Consider the following 14,492-nt stretch of genomic DNA (forward strand, 5'->3'; position numbering starts at 1 on the left):
GCATGCTGCCTTCTATAAATGCCCCCCAACCCGGTGCCCTGCAGATGTGTTGACTGCAACCTCCATCATCCCCAGCAAGCATGGTGCGACTGGCTGGGCATGACGGGAGTTGTAGTCCAACATATCTGGAAGGCCTCAGGTTGGGGAAGGCTGCTCTAGGTCATATAAGTATTACATTTGAAATTAAAACAACAACAATTCAAGCATCATATGTGAAAATGGCAGTAATGTTACCAGATCCATTTCTGTGTACATTTTATAGATTAATATTTTTGATACTGATTATTTTGATATAGATTAATATTTTTTAGATACTGAAAACTAATTTTCACTTATGGCAACATCACCAATTATGTGTTTGAGTACATGTGGGGTAATAGCAAAAACAGGAGTACTCCTGAGTATATCCAGAGTTTTTCTTCACCATTGAGAAAATAGAGCTAGCTTCCATACATCTGGGATTAAGGGGATGGATTTCCAGGTTAGAGTGTACCATTTGCATGCAGACCACAGCTCCAGTAACCTCCACTTAGTACAGTAATCACTCATAATTTAAACATAGTTTTTGCTTTTGATCGACTTTCTTATCCTGCCTTCTTTTCTGTTAAAGCTAGTCTGTGTGGTAGAGAATGACTTTAGACCACCAACATTCTTTCAGCATCACATTAATCATATTCATAGATTCTATGTAATTTTTAATAGGGGCAAGCAGAAGGAAGATCTCCTGGTAGAACTCTGGGTTATTTGTAGTAGATCACCCAGGATTTCTGACTTCCAGTTTTTAAACTATAGAAGCAACAAAATGAAAACCCCCTCTCTCTTTCACCCTCTTCCTCTCTGTCTTTCTCTCACACATGCACACACACGCACTTATCCTGCTAAAATGAAGAAAGCTTTATGTAACCAGGAAAGGATTTTTGTGCTCAAGGAAGAACTGTGAGCTCCATTCAGCTCTGGTATTTAGAATTTTTTAATCCTAATTGAATGACGTTTGCGCCCAAAGTAGAAAAGAAAAAACAAGGTAGATTCCACAGTCCTGAAGTCTGCCCACCCCTGACTGATATAGCCATGAAAGCAGCCCATAATGGACTGTGTGGAAGCTATCAGGCTAAAGATACAAAACTCCTACTGGGTGTAATTAAAGATGTGTATGGAGCATTTGTTCTAAAAAAACCAGAACACCATCGCCGCCACCAACACGTAGTTTTGAGCTACGAGAGACTAATCGCATGGCAGAAATTAGTTCCTACCTTTCTAAAGTGTCCAGAAATAAATAAAACAAGAAATCAAGACAAAACCCTAGCCCCTTCTGAAAGCTGTGAATCCCTCATTTATTCAGTAGGTGGCAGTTAAAAGCTTAGATGAGATTCGCAGTCGCCATTTAGGCACTAATAGCAGCTGAAGCAGAAGCTAAAGCTGGTCCACCACAGAGAGGAGAGAGAGAGAAAGGGAAAGAGAGTGTAACCGGAGGGCGCTTGTCACTCACTAACACACAAGCATTAACCTGACCACGGCCCAAGCACCCAAAGAGGAAAAGAGAAGGTGAGCATCCGAGAGATTGAAGCACACGTAAAACAAGGAGCATCTCAGAACAGCTGCCAACTGGACACAAAAGGAGAAGAAAAGGGAGCTGAGATATACAGCTCGGTAGAAATAAAAACAGCCAGCCCTCAGCCACAGTAGAAAAAAGGCTGTACCTTGACTACTATGACAGGCAAAAACTGAAGCATATTTATCAGACTTATCTTCCCCAGGTAAGCCTCTTCTGTTGTTTTTGTTTTAATTTATACACTCTACGTATGCATGTTGTTACATAATGAACAGGACATACATTGTAACAATGGTTGAAGGCTCTCATTTTCATCAAATTAAATGCATGTGTGAGGAATGTTTGGGTCCCATCTTCATCTTGGAAGAAGGATGTAAATAATAAATGATTTGAAAAGAAGGCGGGATGAGAATGTATTTTGGAATGAAAAGGGATGCTGGTGAGAGAGAACTTTATATTATACCTCAGCATCTTTCAGAAGGTTCAAGAAACATATTTATTATGGGCTAGATTCTGTCCCATGTGCCTTCTCTAGTTCTGAAAAGGTGATTAAACCATGGCAAATGTATTTGAACAAATTTAGAAAGTGGGGGCTTGATAAGTTTTAAACAAATAGTCTCTAACATGTTTAGAGATGGAAAACTTTAGAGATGGGCTGCTGATTGTGGGTTGATTTTCCTCATTTTAATAGCCTGAATAATTATTAGCCCCCCAATTAATTAAAATAAAGGGCTGATTGAAAACTCACAGTTGGTGATTCTTATTTTGTTTCTCATTTTTCCATAATATATTCAGCAGAATATGTTAAGAAGTTAAGTATCATATGATGTTTTCTTCATACTTTTGCATGTTTATGTACTTATTTTGAATGTAAGTGCATATATTTACATAAATGAGTATTTATGTTTGTTTTCCATATATCCACACAGTTTTCACAGTTGTTTCCTGGATTAAACTTGTTTCATTAAAAGAAAAAGAAAAAAAAGGAACATTGATTGATGTTAACATTTATCCCTGAGAATATTTCTTCCCTCCTCTTCCACCCCACAAGTAATTTGAAAGCCTTTACTGCCTTGCAATTTACTGTGCAAACCTAGAAATGTATACTCAGAAGGAATCCTTACTGTACTCAGTACAGATATAGATAGTTAAGATAGATTTTAAAAATAACAATGATGATGGTTTGGGAACTGTCATTCCTCAAATTCTGTAAAATATATAAGCCATCACATTATATAAGATTGTTAGCACATATTAGCACACATGGAGCAAAGATCAGTGGAGGCTGGTGTCTCCGATTTCAGTGGGGTTGTAGATTCATTCCGGCTTTCAGTCAGAATCAGCAAGAACTCTAAAAAAGATATCCAAGGTGCTGAAACTATTTTGGGGATAGGGTTCAGGGCCTTGGATGGCTCCTTTAGAGTTATGGCTGGTTGTGACTGAAACCAGGAATGGATACACAGCCCCACCAACATCGGAGCCACCAGCCTCCACTGGTAAGGATCCCTGGTGATGTACAGATATCAGGATGATAACTCTATTCAGCAGAGGAGGAATTGTATTTACACTGATGAATTTGATTTCAGTGCCAAAAAGGAGATAAGTCTTACCATTATTGTATTGAACTTAGCTATCCTGGCATCTGTTCTCATACTCCTGCTTAGTGTAAGACTTAGGTCCACATAAGTTATGAATGTGGCATGATTTGAAAATAAATTTGCCTGGAAAACACTGTGGTTTGAGAAATTCTACAGCTCTATCTTCTATGCTCATAAAAAATAATAACTTCTCCAGTCTTTTACCGAGCACGACCTAATAAAAGAAACACAATAATTTGTGCAAAAATAATCCAGCTTGATCATTTTTGCCGAGCCACTCACTCTGCAGAAATCTTTCCAACGGTATGAACTATTCCTGATTTCTATGGCAGTCATTAATTAATTGTATTTATTTATCATGAAGCTGCCCCACTTTCATCATAAAACAACCCCAAAGTGGAGATGGTCCTTAATGCCTCTCATTTGTATTTATTTAAAATATTTCTAAGCCACCTTTCAGGGCATGAGGCCTCCCAAGGCAGCATACAGCAATGAAATTCATAGAATAAAATGTATATCGTAAACCCCCGATGTGGTAATAAAAACAGCAAAAGTTCCAAGAAACAGCAAACACCAGCATCATACAGAACCTAGAACACAATTGCAGCTATGGAGTGGAGAAAGTGGATAGAGAGACATTTTTCTCCCTCTCTCATAATACTAGAACCCGGGGTCATCCCATGAAGCTGACTGGTGGGAAATTCTGGATAATTAAAAGGAAACACATCTTCACACATCACATAGTTAAACTAGGGAATTTGCTGCCACACGATGTAGTGATGGCCACCAATTTGGATGGCTTTAAAAGGGGATTGGACAAAATCCTGGAGGGACAGGCTATTGATGGCTACTAGTCCTGATGGCTATATACTAGTCCTGATGGCTATATATTGTCACTGATACTGGATGGCTCCAGTATCAGTGACAGTATACCAATGTGGACCAGTTGCTGGGGAACATGGGTGGGAGGGGGCTGTTGCACTCATGTCCTCTTTGTGGGTTTCCTGTGAGCAGCTGGTTTGCCACTGTGTGAACAGAATGCTGGATGAGATGGACCTCTGGTCTGATCTAGCAGCAGAGCTCCTTTTATATTCTTAACCCAGTCTGATGAAACATAATCAGGGATGTGATTCATTTAATTCACAACTGATGTGAAAGACCTCTACCCAAGACCCTGGAGCACAACTGCCAGTCAGAGCAGACAATATTGGCCTTACCTGACAAATAGTCTGACTTGGTATAGGGAGTTCCTTCATATTAGCTGCCCCCCTTCCCCTTCTCAGCCCTGGTGGGCCTCCTGATACGGAACCCGCTTTTTACTGAATATGCCTATGTCTTTCTCCCTTTCAAAAATGTGTTTTCTTTTCTTGTTCAATGGTGGTGTGGAAATATTATTTAGAGCAGCCTTCTCCAACCTGGTGCCCTCCAGACGTGTTGGATTGCAACTGCAACTTCCATCATTCCTACAATCCCACATTTCCGTTTCTGGGATTCCATTTAATTCCTTTTTAACTGAGCCTCACAAAGATAGGAATTAATGTTCCTGTAGGTTAGAAAAGTGAATCCTGTACATTGCCATGACTGCTTTTATGCACAGGGGATGCTGGAGGCTGCAGCTCAAAATGTAAGTATAATGAAGGGTACAATCTACCAGCCACCACTGCAGGGTGTAACCTCCTTTGGGTTTAATGCAGCATGCATGACTGACTTCTGGAAGCCCCACTGAAAGAAATGGAGGTCACATAGCAGGACAGCTTGACAGATAGCGCCTGATGTTGTGGACTAGTTCCAGGGGGGAAAGCCATCATGGGCACACTAGTAATGGCTACTTGAATGCAAAACAACACCCATTTCTTTCCACCTGGCCTACTGCAACATCTATGACAGTAAACTGATTCAGCAAGCAATTCTAATGATTTGGGCAAACATTTAGCTGTTTTCTAGCATCCCAATACAGCTTTCTCTGTGGGTGCATGGGTGACTGAAATTCCAATTGCTAGAAATAGTGAGTAAAAACTACTGCGTATTTAACCTAAATTGAGCCACTGCTCAATCATTTTGTTTGATCGAACAAAATCCTCAAAACCTTGAATATAGTATGAAGGGGAAAGATGGAAATCACAAGTGTGTGCAAGAGTACCATAATGCAAAGGATGATCCAGGTTTTCTTGTACCTGATGTACTTTACATTTGGAACAATGCCTCAATCAGAAGCCAAGGAATAGTAAGCATTAGTGAAATTTGGGAAGGAGATACAAGAATCCATCTTCTAAATTTCTTCACTGGGAGACAGGTCAGCACATTCTTTAAATTCTTTTAACTCAATAGAGTAGACATTGCATTAAAGCTGCAGGAAGAGATTTTATGTTCGCGTGACTAGCAAATACTACAGCGCTAGCATCCTGCCCTGTTCTTAAGATGGATGTTCTGTAAAGCAACAGCATGGGTAAAAGCACATCAATTTCCAGGTTGTATAAGGTCCTTTCCTCTAATGTTCTGCAGCTCAGACTAAAAATCAATACCAGGCAGTAATGAGACTCTGAATTGCATTGTTTCTTAATTTTTCCTCCTTAAAGGAAACTTTGCCATGGGAAAATGATGATAATTTTTGTGGTAAAACCTCACTGCACAATTTTTTTTAAAAAAATGTTCTATTCTTCAAAAGAATCAATTATGATCAAAATGAGTAGGAATATTTCACAGTTTATCACCCCCACATTCCAAGTATCTTCATTCTGAACATGAAGGAAACAAGCAATTTTTTTTTTAAAAAAAGAATAAATATTTTCTGTTTCAAAATGACAAGAAGTCCAACAAAAGCAAATTGATTTTTTTAATTTATCAAAATTAATGAATATCAAAATAAATGGATATTTATTAATAATATTTATTATTATTATATTTATTAGTAAATATTAATAAATATCAAAATTAATACAAATAATCAAAGGTGATTATTTATGAATCACCTTTCTGCCCCCAAGGCAACATAACACTTCATATATCCATTTAATAAACAGATCTGAAATTAAAGTATTTGAGGTATTTTCAAGTACATAAAAGTTATAAATAGATGGATTACAGAAAAACATTTTTGAACAATCTGAACCCTCCTTCGAAAATCCCCCTACTGTTTAGAAACCTACCAAATGTCATGGAGACCAAACACAATAGTAGCCCAGTGGTCGGTCAAGGAGTACCGGTGCTGCACTGGTATACAAACTAAGCAAATGTGCACCTGATCAGTGTGAGGATGGGAGACCGTTAGGGAATAAGACCAGTGGAGGCTGGTGGCTCCCATTTCAGTGGGGCAATAAATCCACCCAGGATTTCAGTCCGAACCAGTCAGAACTCTAAAGGAGCCACCCCACATGCTGAACTCTGTACCCAAAATGGTTTCAGCACCTTGGATAGCTCCTTCAGAGTTCTGAATAGCTCTGAGGGAAACCCAGAGCAGATCCACTGCCCCAGTGAAATAGGCATCACCAGCCTCCACTGAGTAAGACACTCCAGTGTCGGCTGTTCCATCGAGGTGGCAGATGCTGGCAGGAAGGAAGTAGCCAAGCAGAGGGATTACTGATGCAGCAGCAAGGTACTGGAGGACATACTTGTGTGTCATGCGGCCTCCCTGCACCCTCTAAAAAAGCCTGCTGACCTCCATCCCCACAGTAAGATTCATTTACCAGTCTGATTTACCAGTTCTATCTATAGAAGAGGAGAGAGACATCTTGTCCTTCCCCTCAGGTAGCATCATGTCTTGAGCCTGCTGTGTATTTATTTATTTATTTATGAGAATTTCTATATCATTTTTCATTTTTAAAAACATCCAAAGCAGTCTACAAGATAAAATCATGATAAAACATTATAAAATCAATCATACAAACAATAAAGCAGTGATAGAACAATACAATCTAATTAAAATAACCTGGTATAGCTGGCAATACTAGCAGTCAGGGAAAAGCCTGGACAAACAAACATGTCTTAAGTTGTTGGTGGAAGCACTCCACACTAGGAGCCCATCTGATCTCAATGGGGAGATCATTCCACATGGTAGTTGACACAGCTGAGAAGGCCCTCCTCATTCCATGGCCAAATGAACCTCAGTAGGCCACAGCATGGTAAGCCAGGCCTCCCCTGCAGAACCTAGATACTGTGGCATCCTATATGGGAGAAGGTGGTCTCTTAGTGTTTCAAGCCTTGGATGAATAAGATGTAAGTTCAATAAATAAAATAGGAGAATATAGTCATGTAGGTTTTATGAACTGGGTCAAGAAGAGAATTTCAAGAGGCACAATTGTGGCAGATTAAGCAAATCTTCAATATTTGCATCATCTTGAAGGCTCAATTAGGAAATTCTATAATCAAATTCCTCCAAGAGAATTCTGGAATTAAAAATGAGATTCCAATGCCTAATACCACCCGCCTAGCCTTCTGACCCAGGAGTAATAAAAATGTCTCATATCTGAGGTTTGCCAGATGAGAGACAATTGAACCAGGCCATTAGAAATACATCATTAAAAAGGTAAAGGTGTCCCCAACCAGTCGTGTCTGACTCTAGGGTGCGGTGCTCATCCCCGTTTCTAAGCCGAAGAGCCAGCGCTGTCCGAAGACACTTCCGTGGTCATGTGGCCGGCATGACTGAACACCGAGGTGCACGGAAAGCTGTCACCTTTCCCGCCGAGGCGGTACCTGTTTATCTACTTGCAATTTCTTGCTTTCGAACTGCTAGGTTGGCAGGAGCTGGGACTGAAGACGGGAGCTCACTCTGTCACGCGGCACTCGGGCCTTGAACTGCTGACCTGCTGACCTTCCAGTCTGCAGTTCAACGTCTTAACCACTAAGCCACCACGGCCCTCATTAGCACCCTTTTACTGATTAGAAAGGAATCCAGATAAAGAGGTGTCAGTGTTACATTGAGGTTATGACTTTCACTTAGCAGGGTATCATAAAAGAAGAAAGCCAGATGGACCATCAGATAAGTGACTAAGGGAACAATCCTATGGCCACTAGTCAGTGGCTAGATGGCCATAGGATATGTCAGTTTCCTACCTTCCCCCACTCCCACTCTGCCTCGCAGGCAGCTCAGAACAGCTCCGTGCTCAGAAGAGGAGTGTGGAGCGGTGAAAACGGGGTGTTCTGGGCAGCATTCCAGGGCAGGAAAGGTGCAAACGCCAGTATGACACATCTTATGTCATTCAGCAGCCGCCTCCCAACTCTGCCTTCCTGTGGCTAGACAGCCGAAATTGGCTGTCTAGCTGCAAATGCAGGGTCGCTGAAGTGTGGAGGGGACAATCCCCTCCATGCTTCTCCTGCCCTGTATTGGATAGACAGTCACCTCCGAGTTTGGAGGTGGCCACCTATCCCCATTGGATTGTGCCCTAAGAGGCCTCATTCCAGACCATAAATATGTAAGAAAAACAAGCTCACAAGACAGGATGACATCAAGGAAATATGTTTGTGTCAAAAACATACCTATAACATGTCAAAGAAAGCTAAAATGTTTGCATAAGTATGTTGGTATGTGCATTAATCTTGATAAGAAGCTTGAACATTCAATAATGTTATTTAGACATATGAAGATTTAAAGTAGAAAGGTTATCTTTTGAATTCTTGGATAAGAAATATAAACTGTAGTAAAAATAGTTTGGACATATTTTATAGCATCCAAAAAGTATATGAAGGAGACTCAGAAGATGCAACAGTGAAAGCTATCCTTTAGGATCAGCTTTCCTTAACATGTTGCCTGTAGAATCAATCTGGTAAACTTGATATTGATTACCACTGGGAACTAGCAAATGTACTTGACGCTTAGAAGCCTTGTTTAAGAATGATGCTAGATGTTTCATGTGTTTGAATTTATGCATGCACAAGCTCTTGTATTTAGTAGTACTGTGCTCATACTTTGTAGTAAAAAGACAAAAAGACAAATCTTGTCTGAGAGAGCATTTCTTAAGAAATGGAATTCTGTATCACCCATATTAAGAGTGAAGTACTGAGATTACTTTTAGGTGGGATCTGGTTTTAGGAGAAATCTGACTGTATGCACAGTAAACAGGTAATCAGAGGTTGCCAACATACTGACAATATAGTTTGAGAGAACCTCTGAACCAGAGCATATGCCACCCAGTTTGTCACATCATAATGTGAACAGCTGCTGGAATTCTATCATCTGCATAATTAGTGATGGGTGAATTCCCTTAAACTCAATTCAGAACTGAAATAAACAAGCCAGGCTATCTCCACCCCCACCCCCCCATCAATAGAAAGCTATTATTTTTTATCTCCAAGCCCAATTCTGCATTTGGGACGGGTATCATCATACTGCTGATCAGGGATGTTACTAAGTTTTTAAAAGATCCAGGCCACAGGCCCATAACACAAATTTGCATCTATCTATCTATCTATCTATCTATCTATCTATCTATCTATCATCTATCTATCTATCTATCATCTCCAAAGTCTAAGTGGACCTTGTGTGTGTGTGTGTGTGTGTGTGTGTGTGTGTTGGGTACATGTGATGCGCTTGTGTGTGTGTATGGGAGGGCTTCTGCCCTGAAAGGCGGCCAAGAAATATTTTAAATAAATAAATAAATAAATAAAATGCATGTGTCTACATTACTTACATACATACATACATACATATGCAGGGTTTACTTTCTGATTTTCTTTTAAAGGGAACTGCCAATAACATTTTCATTCCTTTGAAGAATTGGATAAAAATTTCAGGATTCATTGCCCCATCAGAGGAGATCATGTCTGCCTCATTTCAGAATGACAGGGAAGAAGCAGGCTTGTATTAAGCAGGGCTGTGCACTGCTCCGGATCTGAATTCCAAACTGAAGCAGGGTGTTTGGACCAAATCAGTCCAGATCCAAAGTGGGTCTGGATCCGTCCAAAATGGGTCGGATCAGTTTGAATCACTTCAGATTGCTTCAGATTATTCTGAAGCCCACACAGCCTGTCTGGGAAATGTAACAATTTCCTTAAGATTAGGAGGGGAAGAGGAGGAGTTGGGAGGGGGGAATTGAGCCTCTTGGCAAGTGACATCTCGCTGCCAATAGGGCTGAACTTTTAACCCAGCAGTCTCCAGTCACAGTGGGGTGACTGAGAGTGGGGTGCAATCACTCCTTGGAAAGGCTTCAATGTTTGGGCTATTTAATTTAGAAGAATCATGGCAAGTAAGAGGGAGGTTTATAAAATTATATGGAGTAGTGGAAGTGGAGCAGTGCAATAAATAAGCTGAGTTCAGTGTGACTTTCCCAGGTAACGTGTATTGCAGCCAGAGATGTTTAACTTTTTTCTTCCATTAATGAGGAGCCTCAGGGCATCCAGTGAATGTGAATAGTGGCAGATTCAGGACAGACAAAAGGAAAGTAATATTTGCACTTCAAAAAAACTACACCAGAGATTAGGGGTAGTGCCCTCATAATGGTCACCTTAAACACCTTCTGATTAGGGTCTCTAATCCCCTGTGTGGCTTGACAGTTTTTACTTTTTGTTTTAGTCTTTGAGAAAAGGAAATTTTATGCATGGCTAGCACAAAAGCCACTGGACCTAACTGTCTGAACTTTGGCAGGTTCAGTCAGCTCCATAGGGGCTGCCAGGTCCTCAAATTTCATGCACCTATGAATTAAAGACCTTGGAAAATGAAAAGGGTTTCACCTGGCATCAAAAGGAAGGAAGTCAAATGCTGTGCAAGCTGAGCATCCCTCCACACCAGGCAAAATTTCCAAAATCCGAGTCCCTTCTTTCTTGTCATCACCCACTTCCTGGGCTGGCCATACCATTAGGTAGAGTGGGGCAGCTGCTTCAAGTGGCAGATGCTTCTGGTAGGGGTGGGCGGCAGCAGCAGCAAAGCAGAGTGCTTAGTGAGCAGCAGCAAGGTGGAGGACGCAACTGGGTGTGCCACACAGCCTGACCTGCATGATCTAAGCTAACCTTCTACCTTCAGGTGCAGGAGCAGACACTGTCCCATCACCAGAGTTGAAGTAAGCCAATCGCCAGTCCAGTCAGCTTCTGTACATGGAATGGTGGGGAGGAAGAAGTGCTATCTTACCTTTTGCTTCAGGCAGCAAAATGTCTTGGGCTAGCCCTGGCCCATCATCTCTGATGGTGGCATGTCTCTGAGGAAAATCCTGAGGAGTGTCTCTGAGGAAAACCTTAATATTTCGCTTGATCAAGGTGGGACAAATGGGTATTCCCTTAAGTACATTGGACCCAAATTGGGAAAGGCTACCTGGTCAAAAGCAGAATCTTGAACTGTGTTGAGAAGTCTACAGAAAGTTAATACAAAACAAAGGCCAGTGTAATATATTCACAATGCACCACCCACATCATGTATACCAGTGGATGTGTCTAAAGCTCTGAACGTTGTTCAAGAATGAGTTCACAGATGGAAGTAAAATGAAGTGGCTTCCTTGCAATAGAAACCTCAGCTTCTTGGAAGAGAGGATAACATTTGCCTGAGCTTGTAACTAGAACACATGTTATTGTTAATGCAACATGTAAACATACTGTATAATATTTTCTTGATGCATTTAAGCATCAAATGCAGTATTTCCTATAGGATCGTGTAGGATTTTAATGTGGTTTTAAAGAGGGCAGGTTCGGATGTTGTCTTTACTAGGGATATGAATGCTTTTTCCTCTGTAATTAAACTTAGCTCAGCTGAAATTCAAAGGACCAGAACTGATTGTTCTCTGGCTGTTTAGGCCTTCAAAATAGCAAAATTAATGACTGCTCATTGAAAACATGCCAGTTCCATTGCTTAATCAGAAACATAACCTTGAGATCAATGAATGATGGACTGGCTGGCTCGGCCTCCCTGGCATTTGTATGTGGAAACACAATGTGGCTCTAAGAAAAAGCTGCTCTCAGTACTTATTGGTAAGGTTGTGATATATTTTACAGAATCAAATAAGAAGATTCTCAAAATTCACCCTCACCTCATTGTCCTGCATCAGGTCATCCTTACAACTGAGCATCCCAACAGGTGCTCCATGAGCCCTTCTTCAAAAGCCTCTAAAGGCCAAATTAGACATGATGTTAATGGCATTAATGCAAACAATACGTAGTAGATGATGATGATGATTGCATTTATGCAGTTGACTTTATGAATGCAATCAACAGGCACATTTTTGTTATGTAAATAGCAGCCATGTCTGAGAAGCCTTATGACCAAGGGGAAGGGGAAGGGAGAATTTAACTCAAATTGCCTCCTCAAAGCTGCTATTTGCTTTTCAATAGAAGCTTCCATTGCAATGCAGCTTCCCCATAGCAGGAACTTGCCTTCCCCAACCCAGCCCTATGTTCCCAAGGCAGCTACCTGATGAAAACAGTGCACGTTAATTGCATCCATGCAATTAACATCTTATCTATGTAAGGAGATTTCTCTGTAAGTGCCTTGTTGCAGGGTTGAATTATCATCTTATAGTTCAGTGTTTCGTGTAATCTTTGCTCCTTGACCTATCCTTAACAGAAAGGATGAATTGTTCTTGTCCCTCTTCTGAGAGCTGCAAAAGACCACCAGAACAGCCAGCCACTGAGGGCTGGGCAAAGCAACCTGCTTCAGGCAGCACGATGCAGGAATGTTAGATAAAGGCAGAAACTGGTGTCTGAATCATTGCATCAATGCCTTGAAAAAGCATTGGCTCTACCAAGAGAATTGATTAGGACTTTACTTCAGGCAGCAAAACATGATAGGACTCATTACAGTGTATTTGGTTCATCAATCCTATAGTAACATTTTACACTTATCCCTATTAAGTTTATTTTGGCTGCAGTGCTAAACCTGGGAGTACATCTCATTGAACTCAATGGGGCTTACTTCTGAGTAAACATGCACAGGTTTGCACTGTTAGTTACTTTCTTCCAATTATCTCAAATTTACTGAAATTATTTTGAACATTTAACCTATTCTGTAAAGTATTTGATATTCCTTCTCGTTCTATACCTTGTGCAACTGTGATCATTGGTCTTCCAGATATGCATCATTGATGAAGATATTTAACAATTAAGAAACCAAAAAAGTGACCTCACTTTGCAAATAGTGTGACCACATAGGAATCACTAAAAAGGAGAAAAGTTGACCATGATTTGTATAACATTTACATATGCTAATTTATATGTATAGATGCAAATTTAGAAATAGTTATTATAATTTAAACAGAAATACAGTACATAGTGTGGAATACTGTGGCCAGGTGACCTGTGTGCCTGCCTGCTCAGCCTGCTGTTGATGGGCAGCAGTTCTTATGGTTCTTTATCTTTAAACTTGAATTGGACAGGATATCCTTCAAATAAAGGATTGTCCTCTGTAAAAGAGGACACTTAGCCAGCCCTTTGATAGTAATTGTTTCTAGTCCACATTTCTTGAGATTCCATACAAGAGATTGTATCAAAAAGGGTCAAAATCCTTGCAGATTTTGATATACTGTATCAACTATAGTCTCCGTATCTACTTTATTCAAGGAGAAAAGGTTGGTCTTGCATGATAATTTCTTACCCTGTAAAACCATGTTGACTGCTAGCAACCACTCCATGTTCTTCTGGGGGCTTACCAGTTGATTATATTTGTTATCGTTTGATTTAACAAGGCTCAGAAGTCAAACTAACAACACTAATCCCTTGATGACCTCTATTCTTCAGTGCCATCCTGCATGTATATGTTCCTTACTTTAATCCACGTTGCCTTAAAAAGCACAGCCATTTTATGAAAATTTACAACTTGTACTTGCAGCCACTGTAAATAGCCATAAGTGATCATCATATTATGTCATATGTTGGCCCAAGAACACATTTCTACCTAAGATACCACTTTGGGCACCTTTGCAAGCATCTAAGCTGTCTTGCGCTCCTAGTTTTGAGTGTTGCCAGCCATTATATCTTTGGCTATCTATTTAAAAATGAGACGTGAGTTAGTAAAATCTCCTAACATGTTAGGTCGTGACTGTAAGTGCACCTCCAGACAGTTCCAATTTTGGAGATTGGCAGAAGCATTATGACACCCACCCCCAATTTTCTTTATAGCACTTAGAGGTATTCTGCCACAAGTCTGTACCTACATATTGAGATTACTCAGTGAGACTCTTAAAATCTAAAAGCAAGGGCTGGCCTGACTATTCTGCAATTTTTAAAAGAGAATCATTGATGCAATAAGACTAGGGGAATGTACGTTCTTTTAAAGTGCTACGCTGTCCAAAATCCATTAGGAAACGTCTGTAGAAATCTCAAGTTGACTAGCTATTTAGCACCAAACAGAACAAAATAACCATATAGCTTTAAAATTCCTCCTCAGAGTATAATGTAGCCATTGTTGCTGTACTCTGTGCTATGTAGCAAGAGAT

The 14,492-nt window shown here is 40.4% G+C and overlaps 1 protein-coding gene across 1 annotated transcript in view; it reads left to right on the forward strand.

Annotated features, from left to right (window-relative positions):
• Positions 1-1,423: 1,423 nt before the first annotated feature.
• Positions 1,424-14,492, forward strand: part of DIRAS2 (DIRAS family GTPase 2) — a 29,261-nt gene continuing 16,192 nt past the window's right edge. The window contains exon 1 of the mRNA XM_084832108.1: positions 1,424-1,754. The gene's annotated coding sequence lies outside the window, so the exon portion shown is untranslated. The remainder of the gene's footprint in view (positions 1,755-14,492) is intronic.

The sequence above is a fragment of the Heloderma suspectum genome, chromosome 2 (genome assembly GCF_057233095.1).
Source record: "Heloderma suspectum isolate Gila_16-S chromosome 2, 16-S_ref, whole genome shotgun sequence".
NCBI lineage: Eukaryota > Metazoa > Chordata > Lepidosauria > Squamata > Helodermatidae > Heloderma > Heloderma suspectum.